This window comes from Littorina saxatilis, linkage group LG16 (genome assembly GCF_037325665.1).
Source record: "Littorina saxatilis isolate snail1 linkage group LG16, US_GU_Lsax_2.0, whole genome shotgun sequence".
In the NCBI taxonomy this organism is placed as follows: domain Eukaryota; kingdom Metazoa; phylum Mollusca; class Gastropoda; order Littorinimorpha; family Littorinidae; genus Littorina; species Littorina saxatilis.
Window position 1 is genome coordinate 51,519,770 of NC_090260.1, and position 5,000 is coordinate 51,524,769.

The window sequence follows — 5,000 nt, forward strand, 5'->3', positions numbered from 1 at the left end:
ATGATCAACATTTCGTCGGCACGTATGTAGTTAAAGTGTGTATCCAAAGAAAACGGGTGGTGGGGGGTTTTTGGGGGGTAAAAACAGGTGACTGGTTTGTGTCATGTGTGGTATGTAGACCAGGTCAGGGGTCAAGGTTAGGTCAGATCGCGTGAAGGATTGTGGTATAGATACAGTTATCACCGAGCTGCAGTTCGCCGATTCGGAGAAGACGATTTCACATTGTTCGGTTTCGTAGCTTCAGAAAAATAGATAAGGAAGATTCCAAAGGAGATTTCCTACAGGTTAATCTGCACAGCGTGTTTCCAGTGTCTGCGCGAGGAAGCGCTGTCGAAAGCGCAGTGTCGATCTGGCCATCTGGCAGTCGTGTCCCCCGTAAGTAGGCTACAGACAGACAGATCTAGATCTAGTGTCTCGCACTCTTGGACCGTGTCACCTATGCTTACTGTGTGTGTGTGTGTGACGGAGTGATTGAGTTTGTGTTACTGTTTGTTGAAGGCTTTTCTTCTGAGATATTAGGGCTTACAAACGGAGGTGCCTTCATTTACGTTCCTTACAAAAATAACATATTTTACATTCTTATCATAACATCAACACTTTTTCAAAATATATTTTGTTACTTCGTTACTTACTTTCTGCTTTCTAGCAGGCTTCCCAGACTGCCAGGTCCTTCAAGATCAATGACGTTTTCACACATTCGTTGCACCTGTTTGATGAAAATGTTTGATACAGAAAGAAGCATGATTCTCTCACTCCACAACTTGTAAACCCTGATGTTAACCACCATGTAAACCCTGATTTTAACCACCATGTATAACCCGATGTTAAACACGATGTTAACCACCACGATATAAATCACCACGTAAATCACCATGCAAAACACCCGTAAAACATAATTAAACCACCATGTAAACCATCATGTAAATCATCATGTAAAACACAAGTAAATCATCATGTAAAACACAAGTAAATCATCATTTCAAGCTTGTAAACCAACATGTAAAACACAAGTAAATAATCACGTAAAGCATAATTTAAAACATCATGTTAACCATCATATAGATCACCATGTAAAACACCAGTAAATCATCGTATAAATCATGTTAACCACCATGTAAAACACAAGTTAATCATCATGTTAAACCTTTTAAAACACCATGTTAACCATCATATAAATCCCCATGTAAAACAACATGTAAAACAACAGTAAATCATCGTATGAATCATGTAAACCACTATGTAAACCACAAGTTAATCATCATGTTAAACCTTTTAAAACACCATGTTAACCATCATATAAATCACCATGTAAAACAACATGTAAAACACCAGTAAACCACCGTGTAAATCATGTAAAGCACCATGTAAATCATGTAAAGGACCATGTAAAGCACGATGTGGAAGATGATGTAAACAATCCCAGACCCGCCACAGAACACTCAGTCACAATGTACCATGGACGACACAGAACACTCAGTCACAATGTACCATGGACGACACAGAACACTCAGTCACAATGTACCATGGACGACACAGAACACTCAGTCACAATGTACCATGGACGACACAGAACACTCAGTCACAATGTACCATGGACGACACAGAACACTCAGTCACAATGTACCATGGACGACACAGAACACTCAGTCACAATGTACCATGGACGACACAGAACACTCAGTCACAATGTACCATGGACGACACAGAACACTCAGTCACAATGTACCATGGACGACACAGAACACTCAGTCACAATGTACCATGGACGACACAGAACACTCAGTCACAATGTACCATGGACGACACAGAACACTCAGTCACAATGTACCATGGACGACACAGAACACTCAGTCACAATGTACCATGGACGACACAGAACACTCAGTCACAATGTACCATGGACGACACAGAACACTCAGTCACAATGTACCATGGACGACACAGAACACTCAGTCACAATGTACCATGGACGACACAGAACACTCAGTCACAATGTACCATGGACGACACAGAACACTCAGTCACAATGTACCATGGACGACACAGGCGAGGTATTGTATCATGTGTTTATTAGGCGGTACCTATTCTTCAAAAGTTGCATTTTGAATCATACTGATATTTTTTCTGCATTGACTTTTCAATTTAAAATGTCGACAAATGTTATTCCTATGAAAACTTTGTCTGAAAATAATGGTGAGTTCTCTCCTTTCTGACAGATGAGATCATTTTCCATTGAACCTGTGGAAAGAATAATGATACGTTGTATTGCATAATGCTTTTGACGACACAGTTTGGTGTGTGTTACTGCACACTTAGTGGACAAGTTCCAATAATGAGTGCAAAGCAGAGACATAATGATATGATAATGATATGATAATGATATGATTAGCCAATATCGCGGCTCACAACAGTCAGCTCAAATGACATTCACACAGACGTAGACTGCTGAAGGCGGGTGTGATCGCGCGCGAACGCACACACACACACACACACACACACACACACACACGCACGCACGCACGCACGCACACACCAACACACAAAAACACACACACACACACACACACACACACACGCACACACACACACACACACACACGCACGCACACGCACACACACACACACACACACACACACACACACACACACACTCCCTCACATTCTCAGATGCCTTGTGAATCTGCCAATTATATGAATAATTACTTTTCGTACATGTGTCAGAATATATCATATAGGTGACTAGGCCGATCAGTGTTGGTGGACAGACAGACAGCGGCCCTGTTAGCCGAGACTGGTGGTTGACACGAACTCAGTTGGGGTATTTTCCATTCCGCCATTCCCTACAGCTTTCCTGTGGGTAATTGTGCACTTTTTCTGTTTTTCTTTTCTGCCTTTCTTGTATTTCCTGTTGTCGTTTTTTCTTTCTTTTTTTTTCTTCTGTTTGTTTTTGTCTTTCTTCATTTTATTAGCTTGATTGTTTATTCATGATTCTGTAAGACTGCATTTCTAATGATAATTGTACTTTATTTAAAAATCAGATTTTTGTTTTGTTTTTTAAATTATACAGTTTATTCTAAAAACGTTTCTGACCAATGAGTCTTTATTTTAGACAGGATTACCACTTTTTACAAAATATCTAAATTCAGGAATCGGCTGAAAAGTAGGAGGTTTGACATTGAGCGGTACCCACTCTCAGCCGATTTAAACATTCCAGACTTTTACCTTCAGGAATATCTCAAGGCCCAAGGATTCAAAAACACCCCAGATCATTGGTCATCTGAACAGATCATTGGTCATCTGAACAGATCATTGGTCATCTGAACAGATCATTGGTCATCTCAACAGATCATTGGTCATCTGAACAGATCATTGGTCATCTCAACAGATCATTGGTCATCTCAACAGATCATTGGTCATCTCAACAGATCATTGGTCATCTGAACAGACCAATAATAGCCCATCTGGAGGGCTGAAATAGCGCGAGTGTGTTTACCGCTCAATGTCAAACCTCCTACTTTTCAGCCGATTCCTAAATTTAGATATTTTGTTTGAAAGAGCACACAAATCAAACCACTTGACCGATAAATTTGAAATTCAATTATATGATTTTGCATTAACGTCACGCTCATAAGATAATTGCCTATGTCATTTTTTGATGTTTTGAGAAAAACGCAAAAAACTTTCTTTGGTTTCTGAACAATCTGCCTATCTCATTTTAGTTATAAGTTGCAAACTGCCTATCTCGAGCGGTGACAGCTGGATAAACGTGAGATAAAGAGCTGACAGCAACATTTTCAATCAGCAAAACTGCATAACAACCCACAAAGAGCTTTTGCATACTTTCACATTCTCAAAACAAGTCTTCCTGTATCATAAAGAAAAAGTGCCTAACTCAAGAAACGAGATCGGCAGTTTTGCTTACGTTACCGTGGCAATGGTTTCCGATGGTCTGAGAGTTTGTACTCTCTAACACATGATAGATACCCTTCCAGTAGCTTCCCCTGTAGTTTCACTACAGAAATGCCTAACACTGAGATAGGTATTTTTCTTATGAGCGTGACGATAAGCTGAAATTAATGTACATCATAGATGAAGTAGTTTGTTGCACAGATGCAGAGGTTATTAGCATTGTTATGGGTCGCACTTGTTGGGGCCATCCTGTGCCAACCCTGAGCGAGGTGACACACCTTTGTGACGAAAAATGGCCATTAGTGACTCAACTTTACGGGCGCAGTGGCCCAGTGGATATGACATTGGCCTCCTAATCGGAAGGTCGTGAGTTCAAATCCTGGTAGTGGCCGTCTTGTTGGTTAAGGGTGGAGATTTTTCCGATCTCCCAAGTCAACTAATATGCAGACCTGCCAGTGTGTACACGCAAGCACAAGACCAAGTGCGCACGGAAAAGATCCTGTAATCCATGTCAGATTTCGGTGGGTTATAGAAACACGAAAATACCCAGCATCCTTACCCCGAAAGCGGCGTACGGTTGCCTAAATGGCGGGGTAAAAACGGTCATACACGTTAAAGCCGTAGGAGTTTCAGCCAATGAACGACACAAACAAACTCAACTATGCGCTCAACTTTGCGTTGCGCCCTGACAAAACCAGGAACTCGAGACGATGACTAATGTATTGAGTATGTTCAGTAAGTGTAGCAGTATGCAAGAAAATGATGTCAACTGAAAATAGCCGGTCTAAGGTAAAGGAAACGCAGCTATTTCGTCAAATTCATTGAGTGATATTAAGTATGCTATGGTCCAATGTAACGTTCAGACTCAGAAAACGGGAAAATATTAGTTTAAACCGCCATGTGAAGATAAAACCGTGTTTAAAAGTTCTCACACACTTTCCTTTCTCAGAGTATTGTTTGTTTGTTTTGTTCATGGGCTGAAACTCCCACGGCTTTTACGTGTATGACCGTTTTTACCCCGCCATTTAGGCAGCCACATGCCGCTTTCGAGGGGAAGCATGCTGGGTATTTTCGTGTTTCTATAACGCACC

The 5,000-nt window shown here is 41.0% G+C and overlaps 2 protein-coding genes across 4 annotated transcripts in view; one reads left to right on the forward strand and one right to left on the reverse strand.

The window, feature by feature from the left end:
- The window catches only part of LOC138951188 (uncharacterized), a 433,764-nt gene that overhangs the window by 354,351 nt on the left and 74,413 nt on the right, over nt 1–5,000 (reverse strand). The window lies entirely within an intron of this gene.
- Nucleotides 2,736–5,000, forward strand: part of LOC138951186 (uncharacterized) — a 71,781-nt gene continuing 69,516 nt past the window's right edge. The window contains exon 1 of one of the 3 annotated variants that reach the window (XM_070322820.1): nt 2,736–2,857. The gene's annotated coding sequence lies outside the window, so the exon portion shown is untranslated. The remainder of the gene's footprint in view (nt 2,858–5,000) is intronic. The other 2 variants (XM_070322821.1, XM_070322822.1) reach the window with 2 other exon arrangements.